A 21,958-nucleotide genomic window follows, 5' to 3' on the forward strand; every position below is an offset into this window, starting at 1 on the left:
TCTTGTTTTCATATTGTACTTTTCGATAACTTCATTTATGAACCTGTAGTCCTGTTTTCCATATGCCAGCAAAGTCAAATCTGTTGATTTAAAAGTTTTTTTTTCTCCATGCTTGAATACTATGTTTCATATTTCAAATCCACCTCCATGTCCACTGTAAGCGCTGAATAATTTATTTTCCAAATGGGATATCCTTCTTCTGTTTTGCTTAACGTTACTGGATATCTCTTCACATTATTCCATGCCTGGACTAATACACTTTTCATCTGTAGCGGTTTTTTATAGTTATATAAGGATTCCCTAACACATAGTTCCTCAATACTGCTTTTGATATTTTCCGGTCCAAATTTCATAATTTTTGTACAGAAATTGTTTGCCAGACATCTGGATCTATTCCAAATGAAAGTGACTTTAGATTCTGCAATAATTACATTGGTAAGAGTGCTGTTACGATAACCCATTGCTGTTCTTAATCCCAAAAACTGTCCTTTTTCCAGTTTCATTTCTGCAGCTCTAGTTACTGGTGCATACACAAAACATCCGTAATCTACCACTAATCTTACTAAACTTTTGTACAACATAATGGAGGTATTGATTTCTGGTCTTCTTGTGTCATCTGCAAATTGCACTATTTCTATATTATCAGGAATATCATCTGTTATATCAGCAGTATAAATATCATATAAGAGAGGGCTGAGGACCGCTCCCTGCGATATACCCTTTCTAACAATCCGCTCCTTTACATCCCCCTATTGTTTATTATGAATTGTGTTAATCTTTCCTGTAGCCAATTATTAAGAAAGAGAACCATTCTGGACGGACATTTAATCTTTATCAGTTTACTTAGAAGTACATGGAATAGAACATTGTCATATGCAGATGATACGTCCAAGAATGCAGCCAACACATACTCCTCTTTGTACATTGTATTTTTAATATCCGCTGTAATTTAAACTAAATTGTTCATACATGACTTACCCCTTCTAAAGCCATTTTGAGAGATATGTATAATATTGTTATTCTCAGCCCACCATATGAGCCTTTTATTTAACATTCTCTCCATTATCTTGACCATGCATGAAGATAGAGCTAGGGTCTTACTTTTTTCTTTTCAATTTTATCAATGAAATGTATTTGATATTTTCTCTAGTCATTTGGGATATTTGTCATAATCCAGATGTTATTTATAGCTTCTAATAAAGATGTTCTAACTTCTATGGGTAGCCTTTTTATCATCTTGTAGTCGATTCCATCTCTTCCAGGAGCAGATGTTTTCTTGACACAATTAATGACTCTATTTAGTTCTGTCATAGAGAATACCGTATTCATAGTATCTTTTTCCATGTCATAGGTATATAGAACAAAGAAGTCATTTTGTGGGTTTACGCTAGAAGGAGCTATCCTATCTACCTCCTGTACCATAACTTCCTCCCTGTCTGTAGATTGCCATACATTCCATGTCACTTTACTAAAACTATTTTTTAATATTTTTACTGTTTTCCAAACATATCCAAGACCAGTCCACCTATTAATACTGTTGCAAAACTTCTTAAAACTTTTTATAAATAATTGTTGATCGCCAGTGACAAATTTTAACAAATAATAAGATGCAATTTAATTCGACCAAAAACTGGCTATTCATTTATTGAAAATAAGTACACACTACGTTTTGACCCACATTGTGGTTCTTCTCAAGTGTTGTTCTTATTCAGCAATTACATTAATTAAAGATAGAAACATGAAAGTTGTCCTGTCATATCGACAGTCTGTTAGCTACTTTTCTCTTTTCTTAGTTTTAATTATTTTTCAAGCACATGCTCGACTTTTCTTATATTCTATAAACAAAGATACAGAACCATTTGAGAGGTAAGTTTTAAGTTTTTCTTTTCTTTCCTGAATTGCAGCCTTGCAATCCGCATCCCACCACCTAACTGGATTATTTTTATATGCTATATTTTTATTGCCTTTATTCGGGAGGTGATCTTCCCTTCTACCAGATGCTACATTCACTGCTTTATACATAATTTCTACGGTATCAGAGTACATAAGGTCGCGACCCTTATTTTTACATTTTTGTTTATTTTCTGTATGTAATGTATTAACTAATTCCGTGTATTTATCCCAATCGGTACATTTAGTGCTCAATCAATATATATTTGATTTTTTTCTATAAAAATTAATTTCTCTTTTATACTCAATTAGAAGAGGGAAATGATCTGATCTCCAAGAATCCTCCAATTGTTTATACACTATTGAATTTATCGTATTTAAACTAGCAAAAATTAAATCTATATTGGAGGCTCTTTCATTTGTGGACTATTAATACGAGTCATAGTATCTCTATTTACGCACATTAAATCAAAACTATGCATCGTTTGCAATAAGTTTTCTCCATTACTATCTATGTACGCACAATTCCATGTAGTGTGATGTAAGTTAAAATCTTCTACAATTATGGTGTTCTTACGAGAAGATCCCATTCTACAAACCTTGTTCCAGGAACTTTTATGAGTTATACCGTATGGTTTTCTATATACAAATATTACATCCAAATCCACGTTTTCTATACTAATATCAACTACATTACAATTATTATTATAACCTAAAATAACATCGCAATCGATGATCTTATACTCTAATTTTTTTTTAACAAATATAATAATACCGCCGCTATTATTGTTAGTACTATCTAACCGAACAGTTGTATATCCTGTAATATTAAATTTATAATAAATTCTTACTTTGCTTTCTATAATTGCGAATACATCATAATCTCTGACTTGTTTAATTATTTTTTCTTTTTTATCTCTAATGCCTCGAGCATTCCATACTACTATACTTGTCATTGCAATAGGAATTTATTTATTTTTTTATTTTTTATTTTTTATTTTTTATTTTTTTTTGTATATACTCCGCCGCGAATATTATTATATTGTGTGACGTGGTCTTTTTGAGCCCGTCACAAGGGCGGACGCGCCCGGCCGGGAAGCGTCTGAGAGCGCTGTATTATTTTGTGTCTCGTGCGGGTGAGCAGCGACCTTTTCGCTAGCTCGCCCGCACTCTGTATCGGGATCGAGGTGGTAGGCCAGGAGAACGGCCATTGTTTTAGGGAGAAGAGGACCTGGACGGACGACGGAGGAACGACCTCGAGAGGGGAGGAGCGGAGACTGAGCGACCGGCCCGGTGAGTATTACGAACAATAACATATACGCGGTACCGAGAAAATAAGGAAGCGATACTGCAGAGAAACTCGTTACAGTCTCGATGGGACGAACAGGAGCAGTCCAGAGCAGGGAGTAAAAGGCGCCTACATCCCTCGACAAGGATGATGCCCCTGAGGGGCCCGCCACCACGCCTCGAGAGAAACACGGAGATCTAACGGGATTGATCACCCCGGGACGACTTCCCTCAGCCAAGAAAGGTCGTTTGGAACATCAGCATACGGCCATACGAGGTGTGGACGGGACCGCCGAAAATGGACCTGCTGCATCGTCGCTCCCGAGGGCTGGAATTTGAATTTGGCGGCGGAAGTCCGCGACCAGCCGCGAGACACCGGAGTCGATACGAGGATCGATTCCGGGTCCGGCGCGGGGCGCAACGCTGCCGCGAAACCTGGCAACCGGGCCGGGGTGGCGCGCATTGTCTTCCCCCTCCCCACCAGCGTACCTTCCGAGGTCCCGCCGGCCCGAAAGGAAATCACTGTTCGGCTAGCCGGTGTCCTGCGAGCACACCCAGGGACAACGACCCACTACAGCCACCTGCGACGGCGAAATACTGTAAGGCCACCTCCTCGATCGTCCGGTAAGCGCGGATTCGGCAGAGACCCGTGAGTCATTAGAGAAAAGTAACGATACCGAGCAATTATGCTGTAAATAATTTAGTACCGAGAATTAGTGGAGAGACTCACGGGACTCACGTCGATTTCCGCGTCATTAAGTTATTGCGTAAATCTTTGCCTTCTTCGCCTCTCCGAGGGGCACCGAAACGAGTCGACAGTCATATCGTAGTATATTATATTTGTAGCATTGTATCGAGTCATTAATTAACAAAATTTGAGAATAAGTTACGCTGGATTGGTATATGATCTATTCGATTCCGAGCCGGATACAAAGGGAGGAGAGTAACGATAATTAGAGATTTCGATAACACCCAGCGATCTCCCAACGGCTCGATAATAAAATTATAGTTATTTTGATTCACACCACTTATATACTATTAATTGAAAATATATTCTTATTTTATCCTATTTCTGAGTACAATCAATATCGAGATTTCCTCTCTCTCTCCGAGACTGCGATTCCGAATCTCCTTACGGAAAGAACCACGACACTCTACCCCCTGTTGATACCGAGCTACCGAGGCCGAGCCGTCGTGTCCGCTGATTATTAGTTGAGCTATTGTTGAGTGGTGCGGCCTGACCGCACCTGGCGCCCAAAAAGATACGATACCGAGCAATCAGTGATACCGAGCAAGGATTGAGAGAACGGAGGACGGCACGACGAAGTTGCGCAGCAGTCCCTCTCGCACTCTCTCTCTTAGTTTGACGAGAGAGGACGGAGAGACGGTCGCAATTGTTATAATATATTGCGATATGTTATTCTTGTGCGTGTTTTACTTTTACAATTATTAGATAGATTTCTTATTTTGTTAGATTTACAAACTCTCTTTTTTAAGTAATTTTTTGTTTTTTTTTTATGTCTTCACTTCCTTGTTTCTCTTTTTCATATTTAAGCAAAGAAGAGATATTCTCCTTCTAAAAACTAGTATTTTCAATGTAATCATTAAAATTAGTCATGTATGCAAGATTCTGAGAATCTCTCCTTTCCTTAAACTGTTCTTCTTTATTAAATTCCTTTATATTATTTCTAACATTACGCTCATTAATGCTATTAATATTTTTGTTTTCCAGGATTCTAGCCTTACTTATTTCTTTTCTTTATCTACCTTCTGCTCATTATCATAAAGCCTCTTATATTGAGCATTATTTTCCTTATTCACAATCACTGTTTCTACTTTCTTATTTCTAGGTGTTGTTTTTGATGACGATGGGAGGCTAGGCCAGGTTTGTGGTGCCAAATATCTATCGTAATTTATAGGTACCTTCATATCTCTACCCTCAACTAATTTTTCCGCTTCAAAATATGAGCCATTATTATGCACATATCCTTATTTATTTGATATTCTACACATCCTCTATAGTTTGATTTATGATTACCTCTGCAATTGACATACTGCGGAGAGTCTTTGCATTCTCCATGTGCGTTCCTGCCACAAATGAGCCATAGATCCATAGCATTGACAGATGATCCATACCATTGAACAATTACGGAATGCCTTTAGGCCAATCACTAATAACACCTTTGTGCATTATTTCTTTGTTATCAATGAATGTTGTTGCCAATTTATTGTTAACTTCAAAGAATTCTAAGCATTTGTGTGCTAATTTCTTACTTTGAAACATAATGCGGGCAGTGCTTTTGTTTATTATTTCTATTCCCAAAGGTGAAAATTCAGTCTTATGTAATACGATTACTATTTTGACCATATTTTTATTCTTATTATTCGTCATTACTAAATTATTTAATTTAATATTAATAGTACTATATCCTGACTCTTTTAACTCAAACCTGTTAGTTGTTTTATGTAGCCAGCTACGGAATTGTTCGGCACTTGGTGAATCATCGAGTTCAAATGACTGTAATTTGTCCTTATTGTTTATATATACCACTGACGGTTCTTCCTGAGAATCTGCATAAACCGATTTATTGTTTTGAGAATACACTTAAATATTTATTTTTCTATTTTAGACATACCTGTGACCTTGGTATTAAATTCCGTCTCATTATTATTTGATATTGCCTTATCCAAATCGTTTTGTTTTATGGATTGTTTGATACTTACAATTTCTTGCTACAATTTACTTATTTCCCATCTCCTTTCATTGATTGCTTTTATTCACTTATCCTTATTCTTGTCTTGGGATCTGTTTTTTATATCTACCTTGTCATTAGCAATGTCCTCGTGCGCTTTTTTATTTATTGCGTCATTTTCTTTTTTCGACGTCATTATGTATACCAAGTGCTTTTCTCCGAGAAGGGATGTACCGTTATTTTTGCTATGTCTCGCTACTGCTTCTTTTTTCTGTCCTGTTATATCCTACAACTCTCTTCTATCTAAATCTTCAATATTTATCGTATACTATAAGAACGATTGCCTTCTAGATTAGAACACGTCCGCTCCCATCGAGCACTGCGCTCAGAATCCAACTGATATATGAATAGCAGATAGGGTTAGGTGCGTGTTGGGAGGGCGCTGAGTGGCGGTAGTTTTGCCAGTTGTTTTGTATGTGCGCTGCGAGATGGCGTTGATATTTGTGAACAAGGCTTGATACCCGTAGGCAATAAGTTATTACCCACGGTTTTCCCGTGAGATAAGGCTTTGAATACGACGTGTGGTACATTTTGTAGGTAGATGTTGGCAAATCGTTATTTTGCGTACAGAAATCGCTTACAAAAAATGCCATTTTGCATGCACGTGTAATACAAAATATATTATTGGCGAGGAGAGATCATAAGATTTGTCGGGGAAGTCTATAGAGGTGGCAAACAATGAGACACAAAAACTTTGTTGAAAAAGGATGTGGTCGATCCTACAAGTACAAAGCAATCAGGAATTCGGCAAAAAAAGGATTTGGAGAACGGCTGCGAAGCGAGAGGACGGAAGTCTTCGCGAGAGCGGAAGGAGCGCGTCTGATGACAGGCGCAGGGGCTAGGAGACACGCGAATGATTTCCGCTCACCCGTACTCTCTCCAACAGACCTCCACCGGCCGAACGTCAACGAGGCCCGCAGCGCAAGTCCACAAAAGGCGCGAATTATTAATTCAGCGTATTTTCAATTCTTAATAATGTTGTCGCGAGGGATGCCGAAATATCCCCTGACGCATGACGTTTTGCTTCTACAGCGGTCTAGAATAATTGCGGAAAACCTTAATTGGCTGACGCGCGCTACCCCCGACTCGTCGAATTCGCTCGGCTGCTGATAGTCGAGAGCGTAGATTCGGCAGATTAGCGCGACCGCTGGCCCTAAGCAGACTTAACGAGAAAGAAAGGACAGAAGCTCCTGGAAAAAAACTTAGCAGTTTTAAGACCCGAGCAGAGTTTCTTTCGGTGAGGCTACATTGCTTGTCTGTCACGCAAGTAACACGTCCGCGTTTTAAATTCCGAGCCTGGACCGCTCTAGCCCGATCGCGATATTTGGTTTAGCTAATTCGCGTATTTTGATGTGGCCATCATGTCTATAGCATCGAGAACGACATTGCCTCGTTACGTCTTTCGGAGCAAAAGAAAGACACACACATCAATTTGCTGTATGTGCCAGACGACAACCGCGTCGGGCATTTCGCTTGGATTAAGAATTTATCCCGACTTGTTAGCGCGCAACTGAGAAAAAAAGCTTATAAAAATATATTTGCGATTGGTATGTATTGCGACTTTTCTCGCCTTGAAGCAAATGCGGCGAGCAGAGGTCATTGTCAAAAAAAGAGAATAAAATAAAATAGAATTCTTTAAAAATTATTATCAAACGCGGGAACTAAGTTAGTGGTCGCTCCACGCGTGCCGCAGCAGAACGCCAGCCGACTGATACGTGAAATTACTCGAATTTTTGGGCGCCAGACACAATCTTTTATGTGTCAATTCGCGACACACGGAATGACGCGAAAATTTGGCCAGAAGTTCCGCAACGGGCCGGCTGCTCATCTAACGGCAGAGAGGCAGAGTGTGGTTGCCGCGAAAAAATTAATCACTCATTAACTCGAAGTATACGCGAAATTAACAATACGCGGATTACTCTGTATAGAGGCGTGACAGCACAAAGAGATACAGATAATAAAGACGCGAACGTGTGAAATAAAAATACTCCGATTTATTACAATATAAATAAAGGAAAAAAAGTAATACAGAAAGTAATATGAAGTAAATCTGATACTATTAGGTTACAAGAAAAAAAAGAAAATAAATCACAAGAAATATAATCTCGGTAATTAGAAAATTAGAAATTAGCGCGTAATCGACTTTACAAAATAATTGAAAAGAAATAGGAATACAAAAAAATTGAGTCGATAGCAATTTCGCACTTGAAAAGATAGCTCGACTAACATGTTGACTCGATGACACTAAAATTTCGATAAAGACGGTAACGTATAATCAGACGCGAAATTCTACAATAATCTACGCTTGCAAAATCACGCCAACTTTACACACGTCGGAGACGCGACAACTGTGTAATAGATTGCACGCAAGAAATAGAACGGAACAAATAGTTCGGCAATCCAGAGATTTATAACTTTGACTCGATAAATTCGCCGTGATAATTAGAGCTCACAAGTATAAACGCAAAATGATGATTTTCGATATTTACCGCAAATACGCCGACAACCGGCAGCTCACGGCTATCGCCGTCTCGCTCACTCTCGCGCGCGCACACTCTCTGTCTTTGTCGCTTTCGCGCTCTTACACGCGGTTTTGCTCGTCCTTTGCTCTTTCGCTCTATTACACGCGACAATCGAATTGCACGGCTGACACCGACAATTATTACACGATTTGTCTTATTCACTCACACATGCAATACTCGACATTCCCATCAAAAACGCTATTATCCAAATACGCAAATAAACGCAATATAAAAATTGAGACGGCGCAACGACAATAAAGAGACCCCAGAGACGTAAATCGCGAAGGTAACTACGACGCGTACAAATTCCCGAAATTCCTCGCCGCTTGACCACGATCGCCCTTGCGAAATCACTAACTCGAAATAGTCCCCAATAACGGGCTTAGCCCGTACGCTAAATAAATACACTAAATTACGCGATCGCGCCAGCACGGTCAAAACTCGAAAGTACAGAATGCAAACGTGTTACTTGCGTGGCGAATCCTCGGCGGGTAGCCTTACCAGAAAAGATTTCTCTTTTGTCCTCGAGCCTCTATCTCTCTCAAAACGGCTAAGTCCTTTTTCTCACGTTACGTCTGACTGTGTCAAGCGGTCGGGCCAATCTGCCGGATCTGCTGACTCGCTATCGGCAGCCGGGAGAATTCGGCGAGTCGGAGGTAGGATTTGCGACAGCCAATTAGGGCTTTCCGCGATTTTCCCGACTTGCTTAACAAATAACGAAATGTGTGAGGTACTTTTGGTACCCCTCGCGACAACAATTTTACAATATTATTTATGCTGGGGAGGCGCTTTCTTTCGAGGCTTCGCGGCCTTGCACCGCGGTCTTCTTATTATACGTCGGCCGGTGGGATAATAGTGGGGAGGACGCAGGGATGCGGAGACTATCCGCGGATCCTCGGGGCTTTTTTTAGCGCCTGTTGGTGGGCGCGCTCCTGCTGTCCCCTTGCCCCACGGCCTTTGTTGTTGTGGATGACTTCTAGGTCGGCCATGTGCTTCAAGCACGGTTTTGCCGCTTGCTGATTTTTGATTTGTTTCCTCGGTAATCTCTTAAATAAATATCCTCACAGCAAGGCTCCCGCAATACATAAAAAGAAAATAAAAATAAACTCGTTAATAATAATAATATCTTTCGCGCCGCTAAGTCTCTCGGGGTTCGCGTTCGCTCTCTCTCTTTCTCGCTCTCTTTCTCTGTCTCGCTCTCTTGGCGCGGCCGCTCGGCTTTACGGCCCCGCGTCGGAGAGTGACGGGCGTTGGGACGACCACGTCACAGTATATATTTATTACACTTAAATTATATTAAAAAATAATTGTAAATAAATTATAATTTTTATTTTGCAGATGCTTACACTATTTTGGATCAGAGGACAAATTGCAATCACATACGGTAGATTGCGGAAAGTGAAACGACTGCGCTATCCGATTATCGAGCGATAAGTACAAATGGCTCAGCTCGACAACTACACGAAGAAAGAAAGGTACTTTATTAACGTGAGTTCCCCTTATCTCTCACGTTGAGGTGCTTTTAAAAAAATAAAGTTGATCTTCAAATTTGACCTCTAGATCAAAATCAAAGTCACAATTAGATGTTCTCCTTCGAAATCCTACAATTTTTGTTTCAAACATTTTTCTTTACGATCAAAGTTATGAGGAGTGATAGATTAAAATGGGACACCCTGTATAGTATTTGATATATACAATATGCATAACAAACATATATAATCTTTATTAATACATCCTTTTCTTACAATATTTATAAAAAATGTAAAATATATAATTATGAAATACATATATACAAATCTTAATATAGTTTATTTACAACAGTATCTTATAATGTCCCCATGGTAAAGTGTCAGTCGAATCAGGTACGACATACCGCTTGTCATTGTAGGGACTTAGAGCAATTTTCGTCTCGCGGATAATATACACTATGTAATTTAGATCTTATACACGACTGCTGTCTCGTCATTTTAATCTCATTATTAAGGCAGCGCGTATAGTAGTCGAATGTTATACTACGCGCTATGACATTACTTTTGACACTTTTTGCTTTTTTAGTGCCTTTTTACCATCTACTCTCACCGCGTACTTTTTTGCTCTAAGTCCGACGAATTCGGTCATTATCGCACCGTTGTTCTCATCCTTCATCAAGCCATCTTTTTATTCTCAAGCGATATACCGTACACATTGTCCATTGCGTAATCGCTGGTATTGAATCTAGCAATATCGCGTTTCAAATTTTCATAGACGTCTTCGCATTTAATGTGATATATTAGACTATCTGTTTCAGTGTACATTACCCAACATTTGTTACAATAGAGCAGTGACATGTATTTGCGATAAAACTTGTATAAACACGTTTTGGAAATGTCGAATATGTACACGCCGACATAGATCGGTTTATAGAAGTTCACTTCAAGTTTACGTAATTCTATGGCTTTTCCGAAAATATGCTTTTACTATAAAAAATTGGTTTCGCGATCATTGCTTTCGCACCGTCCGTCCCACCTTGTCAATAATTTTACATCCACATGATTACGCACACTTTCCATCGTTTTGCCAAATACAGCATTATTCATTAATTATATAAAATTTTTCAAAATTATTTTTTGCCTCGATTCTAAATTTTGTGTTGAGTTCAATATAATTTTGAAGTCATGCGGACTGAGTGAATTGTAGTATACGACATATTTTTGTAATGCAAAGCTCGTACTGCTGCAGATTGATAATATATCACGTAGCGCTTCTTATCGTAAAGCGTTGCAAGGAGCTTATCTTCTCGCTTGCCGGGCGGCTTGCCGCGTGTCGAGCAAAACGGTAAGTCAATGTGCGTGTCGTGAAGATGCTGTGGATACTCTAAATCTACTTCGAGGATACAACCTATAGGCGAATCGAGCGCGATAGATGAGATGTCAAAATTAGATGCATCATCGATCCATCGAAAATCGGCATACGTCAATAGTTGATACATTGCCCATCCGTACAAATTATTTACATCAAAGTACATGAGCTATGATGATGGTTTCGATGGATTGTACGACTGCATGTACTGGTTATTAGCATGTGCGTATCTACCTGAACATTGACTAATTGTAAGACTGCCGCGTATACGACGTTCGATAAACATAACCATGTCAATGTCTGTAAGTAATTCGAATGTTATATTTATATACTTTAACATGGCGTCCCACGTATATCCGAGAAGAGTATAATAATAAGCAGGGTTAAGCCCATAACTTTTGATACAACTGTCGCGAAAATTTCCATAAATATCTGCTAATAACAAGACATCAATTTTTAAATATATATATATTCGCCTAGTGTTCGAAGGGATAATCGGTTTTAGATGTTTTCGGCGTTCGCGTAAACGCTCTCGGATATTGTGTCACCGGTTAAAGAGCTGTAAAATGATTTACGCGACATATATGACAATGCGTCGCGCTGTGAAATTTTTCCCACTCGTCAAATGTTAATTTCACCATGGGGACATTTGTTAAAATAGTTTTTACGCGTATTACTAAATTTTTTTAGTTCTTCGGCAAATCATGCAATGTAATCGATACTACGGTGGGTATTATAAGTAGATAACGAATTGCCAAACAAACAATGTACATAATAAGCGATACTAAATACTTGATGTTGATAATATGACGCATGTTCCGGTATCTTCCTCAGCACACACTCCAAGTCGGCGTACACCACAAACGAAAGCCGCTCTTTCCTCGTGTAATTGTCGAAGCCGAGCTACTTGTTCTTATCGCTCGGTAACCAGAGCGCAGTTGTTTAACTTTCAGTAATCTACCGTATGTGATTGCAATTTGTCCTCCGATCCGAAATAGTGTAAGCATCTGTAAAATAAAAATTATAATTTATTTACAATTATTTTTTAATATAATTTAAGTGTAATAAATATATACATACCAAACGCAGATAATTTTTATGAGTTCTTTTGCTCAGTTGCGCGCTAACAAGCCGGGATAAATTCTTAATCCAGGCGAAATGCCCAACGCTGTTGTCGTGCATTTCGCTGGCATATACAGTAAATTGACGTGTCTGTCTTTCTTTTGTTCCAAAAGACGCAACAGGACAATGTCGTTCTTGATGCTATAGACATTGATGGATATGTCGTTTGCAAGTTCAAATCTTTTAATTTGATTCACAGTGACTGGAAACTCAATGTCTTGGAAATTCAATACTGGTGTGTAATGTGGATAGGAGGAGGGTTCCCGTTCCACATTTTTTTCAGCGGGGTATAGAGCGGTCATCACTGACCATGTGAAACATGCATTGTTACTATATCACATTAACCACTGTTTGTTTGTTAATAATTTCATATTTTTCAATTTCAGTTTTCACAGCTTACACACTAGATACATATTGCATGGAAATATGCAATGGATTACTATCTTTACAATCACTTCTTATAGATAACTGCTATACTTCTTTTTGTCGACCGGTCTATGCGCTTTAAAATCACGTACTATGATTTGACACAATAGCAGTCCTTATTATATATTTCGTCCAATCCTTTGTTCCTTTCTTCAACGTATCATTGCAATTTCCTCGAAAAAGATTGGGAGAAATATTCCCTCAAATAATTCGTAGAAATAGATAACGTAGTAATTGATATCTGATTATGAATTTCAGCAGCCGAGTATCGGCGCTCGTAATTTCACGTATGGTGGTGGTTCTGCCAAAGAAAACTGTAATCTTAGCAGCCGTACATTGGCGCTATTTGTTTATAAATTTCTGCCAAATATCGACGCTCGTAATTCTGCGTATGGGGGTTGGTACTGTCAAAGAAAAGATAATCCTAACTGCCTTAAGATAAAAGATATTGTAATAATAGATATCTGTTTATCTTTTGTTTAATCTTGAGACATGAGCCAGTATTCTTGTTTATGTTTCATTTAATGGATATTATAGTAATAGATATTTATTTATCTTTTGTTTATAAACATATCCTGAAGCATGAGCTGATAAGCGCCTCTTATCTTGAAACTTGAGCTGATAACTCCCTCCGCCTCGCGTGACATCATCCTGCTCGCTCTCAAACATTCCCTCGCTCCGCACCTCCCTTATTGCCCCTGAATTTGAACCGGCCTAGTATACCTACTGATATGTGAACAGCATTGAACTATATACTATACTAAAACGCGCACGGCTATATTCCTTCTACTGCTACCGCGGCTAGAAAGAGATGTTTAAATTGGGACGACGCTGTCTCTTTTTACTACAAGCTACCATGATTAAAAATATCTTACAACACGATTCTGAACAATCATTCTATACTAAAAATGTTGAAAAACAAATATTTAAATTATAATAAGAATATTAAGTCAGCTCCTCAATTTTTAAAAACACGATCTACACTCCATTCCTCTCAGCCAATAGAGCCACACGCGATGTTATTGCGACAATTAAGAAAGAAAGAAAATTTGGAAACTAAGGAATTTGTATCCTATGGTTGGGATCTCAGAAACTTCTCTTTGTTCCTTCTCCTAACTTCCCCTGTAAAGAAATAGGCGAGAAAATTCCCGATTCAGCCGACTTTCGGACTAATATTTTTTATTCTACTCGAGCTGTAAAGTTGCTTGCCAAGAGACACGGAGAGAATCCTGCTGTCGCAGGAACCGGCGATTAATCCAGACCCAATATGGTCGGGCTGGGGGTTATTGTCACCTAGATTAATTTGCATCACAGCAAAGGCGCCTCGGCGATACTAGGGCCATGGCTACCAAGAGCATGGCTGTGATGCAGACAGGCATTGCACTAATTCTACCAGCCAAAGCTCCTGAATGGTGCTATTAAAGATTTGAACGGATGTGGCACGATATGCTACATCAGCTCAAACAAAAAAACTAAAACTTGCATAGCCACAAAAGGGCTAACTGCAATTTTTATGCCACAGCTCAGCTGCGAGGACCTCATGGTTGTCCGGACTAAGTAACCTGTTGACGGGGGAATCCCTGGATGTACTATTGGGTTCAGTATACATGCCCTACGACTCCGAGGACCCACCACCGTAAGCGAAATTCAGAAATCTGATCAATTATGCTGAAAGGTGTGAGCTGGATTTACTTCTCGGATGTGATGCTAACTCCCACCATGTTGGATGGGGAAGCTCAGACATCAATTTCAGGGGAAAGAGCCTGCACAATTTTATCATGAGTACTGGCCTCATTTTACTTAACAGAGGTACAGAATTTACCTTCCAGGACTCCAGAAAACAAGAGATAATCGACATCACGCTATGTACAAGGAGGGTAGCTGGACTGGTGGCGGACTGGAGGGTCTCTAATGAGCCCTCCGGATCTGATCACAGACAGATCTGCTTAACTCTGTCACATAACGAAGGACACATGGGCACGTAATCCAAAAAAAACTGATTGGGACGGATACAGGGCGGCTTTGTTAGCCAACCTTAAGTCAGTCCCAACCAACTTCAACAATAGGGCGATCTGGATATGGCGGTACTTTTCATGAAGGGAGCCATACTAGACGCCTATGAAGCAAACTGCCCATTGAGGAGGAGCCAGTCCACTTCCAAAGTTCCCTGGTGGAACAAGGAGCTCTTGAAGCTCAGGTTGGGGACTAGGAAACTCTTTAGCAGGGCAAAGAAATCTGGCTCTGCATCCTGCTGGGAAACGTACAGAATCGCCCAACGGTCATACAGCAAAACCATAACAGTAGCTAAACGACAAAGTTGGAGCCTCTTCTGTGAAAGTATTGAAAGCCTCCCGGAGGCATCCAAACTTAACAGAATATTACATTCGGGTAGTCACTCTTCTACGGGCTGTTTAAAACGCCCTAATGGGCTCTATACAAAGAACCTAACCGAATCATTAACTCTCCTGATGGAGACTCACTTTCCAGGATTTCAACTCCTGACATCTCAACACCTTTCTCCCAAAGCGCCCAGACCCAGGGATAGCTACAAACCTAAGGAATGGGCGTTGGCTGCAAGAGTAGTATACCCGAAAGAAGTTGAGAGGGCCATCCGTTCTTTTGAGCCTTATAAGGCACCGAGTCCGGATGATATCTTTCTCACCTTATTTCAACAAGAGCTGGATCCTCTTATTAGGCTTTTTTACTAAAATCTTTAAAGCAAGTATAGCTCTTAGAGATATTCCACCAGCTTGGAGCGGCACTAAAATGTGCTTTATTCCCAAGCCAGGCAGAAACGGTCACATAATGGCCAAAGATTTTAGACCCATCACCTTCCCTCAGGGACTCTGCAGGGGGGGTCATGTGCCCCCCCCTATGGAGTACGGGTTTCGCGCACCCAAGGGTCCCGAGCTGGTATGTGTGTTTATGTCGGGAGCGCTAGATCAATGAACCCACAGGCCATGTCGACGGGGACTTCGGTCCCCGGTAGGGCCTCCCATGTCGAACGGGCTGTGGGTGAGAACTGGTTGGCTCCCGACATTGAGTGAATGTGTGCGTGCGTGTGTGTGTGGATGGATGGACCTGGTGGGGCCAAAAGGGCTTCGGCCCGCCACCCTTGGAAGGCCACCAAGTCAAAAAACCAACCAAATCAAGATGGGAAGACGACGATCCAAAAAGATCACTACCGGCCCAGGGGTTTCGGATGCCCCAGGGCCCGGTGGGGAGGGGGGTATCATCCCGGCCTCCGCCCCGTCGTCAACGAACGACGGGTGCAAGGACGAGGACATGATGTCGACGGGCTCGTCGGCGATCATGTCGGAGGAGGAGGGGAATTTCGACCCCGGGGCTGTGAGACCGGCGGCTTTGCTCCCGAACCTCAAATGGGAGAGGGACCTAGCCCCATGGTGGAACGAGTTCCAGGTCGAAACCCCCACGTCGACGCTCTTCCACTACTCAATGAGAGTGTGGAGGAGAATCCGGAAGGAGATTGATGCATTCAATGAATGCATCGATGAGGAGGTAAAAGCCGAGGGGAAGATAAGCCCCATGATGCGGGAGGCGAGAGGCTTCGCCTCGCGAATCTGGCACTTGGCGCACATCACGACGGAGAACGTTGCGGAGTTAACGCGACGAGAGTGTGTCCGCCTCGGGGAGGAAGAGGCAGAAGAGATGAAGGCAGGGTTCGTCAAGAATCAAGGGACGCAAACCGAGGAGGGAACAGGAGTGTCCGCGTGGACCCAGACCGAGGAGGCGCCCCCAACGATGGCTCCTCTGCCGGGGGAGTTAATGGACAGGCTCGGGGAGATATCCTCGAGACTGGCTGCCAACTCGGACCGGCTGGAGTTGGTTGAGAGGCGCCTCGCGAGGATGGGGATTGGTCGCGTGGGGAGGAAGGCTCGGGTCGCCCGTGGGGTCTCCAGTGAAATGGAGATCGACACGGGGAACGAGACGGAAGCGGAGACGGCGACGGAAGGGGAGACGATGACGGAGACGGACTACGCGACGACGACGACAGACTCGGGGGAAAAAGGGGAAAAAGGGAAAAAGGAGAAGGGGGGTGGGAGAACCACGGAGGAATGGGCGAAGGTGGTGGGAAGGGGGGAGAGGAGAAGGGAGAGGGAGAAGAGAAAGAGGGAGGAGGAGAAGGGGGAGGGGTAAATAGCAGGGAGGAGAAGAAGATCGCTGGTGAAGGTGGTCGATGGGGAGAGAGGGTTGGCGGCGGGGTAACCGTCGCCAATATTATGGGGGCGCCGAGGTGCTACCGGTGTCTGTGTGTTGGGCACACATGGCGCCGGTGCACCTCGACGGTGGACAGGGGTAGCCGTTGCTATCGCTGCGGCTCCCCTGGCCACAAGGAGGTGGGGTGCCTGTCCGGCCTTAGGTGTCCACTTTGCGTGGACTTCCGACGGCCGGCCAGGCACAGACTCGGGGGTCCGGGGTGTCTAATGACACCCCCGACGGGGTCGAGGAGAGGGGGCGTGCCTCCCCGGTCCCCTCCGTCGTTGGCGGTCGTGCTCATGGGGGCGGCTGTCTGCGGCGGTGGGGGTCGGGGGGCCTGCCACATACCGGCGTCGACGATCGACGCCGGATGAGAGTGTCGGGGGGGACATGGGAGCGCCTAAGCGCTCCCCTTCCCCCCCCTCGCGCCCTCCGAGCAGGATGGGCCCCACCGGTCGCGGGTGAACTCTAACCCCTAGGGGCGGAGGGAGGTCGCGACCGGGGGGGTCAGGAATAAGGGGGGGCCACGTGTCCCTGGCGGGCGGGCATTGCCTTCCCGTCCGGGGTGCCTGGGCCCCCTCTCAAGGACGGAGACGTGACGTGTGGGGCCCTCTCACCGGGAGCCATAGGCACCGGTGGGAGGGCAACACCGTCCACGGAAGGGGGCTCCTCTCTTTCTGAGAGGAGCCTCCTGATAAGGGCCCCTTCAGTAAGCCGCCGAACCGGACCACCCTCTTGGGGGTCCGGGGGTTGCGACACTGGGGAGGCGAGGGGCGATGGCTCGAGCGGGAGTTCTCGAGCCATGGCTCCGCCCCTCAAACTCTTTGAGAGGGCGCGGCGTGGGGTCGATGTCGCCCTGCGCTGCAACCGCGAGGTACCCGTACAATGACGGGGGGAGGGTGTCGCCATCAGCGGCATCCTCCCAAGGAGGGATAAGGCGGGGGGGCGGCCAGACGGCATGGGATACCAGCATCCTGGCCGTCCCCTGTATAACGCCCGTGAAGGACATCCTCTGGGGTTTTAGTGCGGTAGGTCCTGTCTCGGCTCTCCGGCTCGCCGATCCCGACTCTCCGGCTCGCTACGGCGGACCGGCCAGGCGGATGTGCGGGCCGGCCAGACGGGGCAGGGAGTCCTACATAACCCCCGCCTTTACCCGGAGGCGGACGGTACCATGAGGTTTCCCCAGTCAAAAAAAAAAAAAAAAAAAAAGACCCATCACCTCCTTTCTGTTAAAGACATTGAAGAGACTGGTTGAGGGTTTCTTAAAAACAGGGGGGTTTCTTAAAAACCTCTAATCTCTAAGCCTCTGTCCTCAAGTCAATATGCTTACAGAGAGGGCAGATCCACGGATACTGCCCTACATCATCTCGTGAGTAGTATTGAGTCCCAATTAACGGCTAAAGGATATGCGCTGGGTGTATTTCTGGACATTAAAGGTGCCTTTGATAACACCTCATATCTGGCAATCATGGGGGTTATGGCTGACCATGACATACCGGTCGCTATCATTGATTAGACTTTGAGTATGCTGGCAGGTAGACTTCTAACTGTCAGTCAGAAAGATTCGACTATAAAAGGTTTCCCCACAAAAGGTTGTCCGCAGGGTGGAGTTCTATCTCTGCTCCTGTGGTGCCTTGTAGTGGATGATCACTTAGTCAAATTACAAAAAAGCCAGCCTCCAGGTGTATGGTTACGCTGATGATGTGGCCATTGTACTGAGAGGTGGCTTTCTTTTCATCCTCAAGGAGCTAATGGACAAAGCACTGAGAATCGTTCAAAACTGGTGTGAAGCGAAAGGTCTGACGGTAAACCCGGATAAGACTCAGGCTATGATTTTCACCAGGAAATATAAACCAGAGCATATTGACGCCTTAATGCTCTAAAACAAAGAAATTTAGTTCGCTTCCTCAATAAAATATTTGGGCGTATACATTGACCTCAAATTAAGTTGGAACTACCATCTTCAAATCAAGAGAAACAAACTTTACATTTCTTTCTGGGCATGTAGAAGAGCTATGAGCAACACCTGGGGCATAAAACCCAGAGTTGCTCTATGGATCTACACAATCATTCTATTGATCAGAATATAATCTGTACAGCCAAAATGACGACTTACAGACTATTCTGTCAGAAAGAGAGAGATATGCTGAGCCAGATCACACAAGGCTAAGCTTTCTTCAGAATAGCCCTTTCTCGATGAAACAAGACAGAACACCCAGAAAGCACCATCAGAGCAAAAACTTCAAAGTTTTTACACCGGATAGGGCAAGTTGGAACAATGGATTTTTTCTAGACCACCTGGGTCTAGATGTTTGGTTCACGGATGGCTCAGGCAACAATGGTTGCTTTGGGGCAGATATATATGCACCGAAGAACGACCACAAAATCAGCATTTTTGGGTAAGCTGGCCACGGTCTTTCAAGCTGAGGTCTTAGCAATCTTAAAATGTACAAACATACAAATTACTGTCAGGGCAGACAACAAAAACATAACAATATGTTCTGATAGTCAAGCAGCCCTGGGTGCTCTTGCAAAGCCCTCCACGGAATCTTCCCCGGTTTGGGACTGCATGCAAGTGCTTAACAGACTTGGGGAAAACAACAAGGTTACCTTGATGTGGGTCACAGTGGCATACAAGGCAATGAAGTGATGGATTGGCGAAGGCGGGTACCCTTGAGAAACCGACTAAACAGATTGTTGGAGTTCCCTTTGCCTTGGGCAAAAATGTTATCAGGGAACAGCTCCGAAGCAGACATCGGGCCTCTTGGGGAAGCACGAGGATGCAGACAAGCTAAGATCCTAATTAATCAACCTTCACCTAGCAGATCAAAAGAGCTATTGGCTCTCAATCGGGGGAGACTAAGACTTGCACTCGGTCTTTTCACAGGACATGTGGCCCTCCGGACTCACATGTTTAACTTAAAACTAGTTGCGCAAAACACATGCCGACTATGTGGCAAAAATAAGGAGGATAACATACACATCCTGTGCCGCTGTCCAGATCTTATCTGGAAAAGATATAGACATCTAGGGTCCACATTCATGGAACTGGATGAACTGCATAATCAAAGGATAAACAACCTGTGCAATCTGGCGATAAACGCCGGATTGGGTTTACAGGGATAATCCTCAAGCACAGCGGGGTGTCGCAAAGGAACTTTTAGATCTAGGTGATCTTTAGGGACTTTATATATAGCTCCACCCGCTCTTCCTACTACTACTACTACTACTACTACTATTAAATTTTTCACCTGCCTATACAAATAAACATCGCGGGGTTGAACCAGAGGAGTGCACTTCGGAGGAATAACTTTTATAGTACAAATTGGCATTTTATTATTATTCTAAAAGACCTCATCGTATAATTCAGGTTTTATTTGTCCTCCCCAGAAGACGACGAGAAGAAGAAACTTCTTTTTTCCCACGTAGGATTTCAGACAATTGTTGAGAAAGTCGATGTATAAACTTGTAGAACTTTCCACATTTTGATGACGTGATAACGACATTCTTATATTTATTTGCGTATTAATTCACCAACTTCTTAATCCTGGATTCAAATGTACCTGTTGCTTCTTGCGGACATACAAAAACACTGGGTAATATTTATCCAAACAGGGTGAGAGCATATTGTACCATGTACCAATGTGTAACCTTATTCATATCTTGTCTTTTGACAAATACGGTTTTTTTCCTTTTTCACAGAGTTCTTTTAAAAGTAGATTAATACTGACAGCCTGAAATAAATAAAAATAAAAAATGACATAAATTATATAAAATGGTATTTTTGAAATCAGATTTTTAAAATTTATATTAGTTTTTTACATATATAAAAATATTTGAACCTTTTAGAATTTTTCCACATACCTGTCTGATCAGTATTAATGACGTAATCCTTATTGAAATTTGGTATTAATTGTAAAGTTTGTATCTGAAAAGTTTTTGCTAAGGCCAAGATTTCTTCTATCGTTGCAGTTTCCTTTTGCAATACAAATTTGGTGACTTTTTTAAATTTTATTGTCCATGAGTTAGAAACTTTGAATGTAAAGTCTGGATATTGTTCTGCAGCAACTAAAGCCCATTATTGTAAATTTCTAGTCGTGACTTGTTGATAATTTTGTCTAGCTTCAACGAAACGGTCGTAAGTCCAGGAATCAATAATTGAATATTTATCGAACATATTTCCACCTTTTTTTACGTCTTCTTCCCACCGGGATAAAATATTTCATTTTTTTCAAACGTCGACATCCTTTCTTATTCAAAGTTTGCAGACTTCACGTAGGATGTGCTTTGGTAATGTTGATGACTTTTATTTTATAGTCCAAAAAAATATACTCTATAGCTTTGCTCTTTTTTCTTCTGGTTTATACTTGTCCAATAAAAAATTTATTTTTTCAGAAGATACTTCTTCACACTCTTCATTCATATAAATCAATGCCTTTTCAATTACAAGTATTTTTTTATCCAGCATTTTCAATGTAGTTTCATAAGTTCTTGTTCTATCAGTATAGCTTCGTGAGAAATTGTAGCTGAAAATTCCGATGCAATCAAATTATTTTCATTGAGCAATCCTTCATAATATACTACTGCATCCTTTAATCACAATTTCGATATTTCGCTATACATGGATTCTTCGGGAATTTTCTTTTTACAATCAATTCCCAAAAGGCCAGCAATTTTTTCACTCTTTATTTTCACCGGAAAACGTTTCCGTACTTCATAATTGTAAAACTACAAGAAATTTCTAACCAGTACTTCTAAATGCAGTACACGCTCTTGTTTGTAACGCCTCGGCGAACTCTTCGCTCCCCACTACTCGACGATTAGCGTGAGAAAAATCTAGAATATCCCAGACCCTTCTCGGTTACTTTCACTTGAGGCTCTCTGCCTCTTTTGTATTATAAG

At 42.3% G+C, this 21,958-nt stretch overlaps 1 pseudogene; it reads right to left on the bottom strand.

The window, feature by feature from the left end:
* Window positions 1-20,121: 20,121 nt before the first annotated feature.
* Window positions 20,122-21,679, bottom strand: LOC146720075 (uncharacterized; annotated as a pseudogene).
* Window positions 21,680-21,958: the final 279 nt, after the last annotated feature.

Source organism: Nylanderia fulva, unplaced genomic scaffold (assembly GCF_048542155.1).
Source record: "Nylanderia fulva isolate GAGA-0341 unplaced genomic scaffold, ASM4854215v1 Scaffold79, whole genome shotgun sequence".
Classification (NCBI taxonomy): Eukaryota; Metazoa; Arthropoda; class Insecta; order Hymenoptera; family Formicidae; genus Nylanderia; species Nylanderia fulva.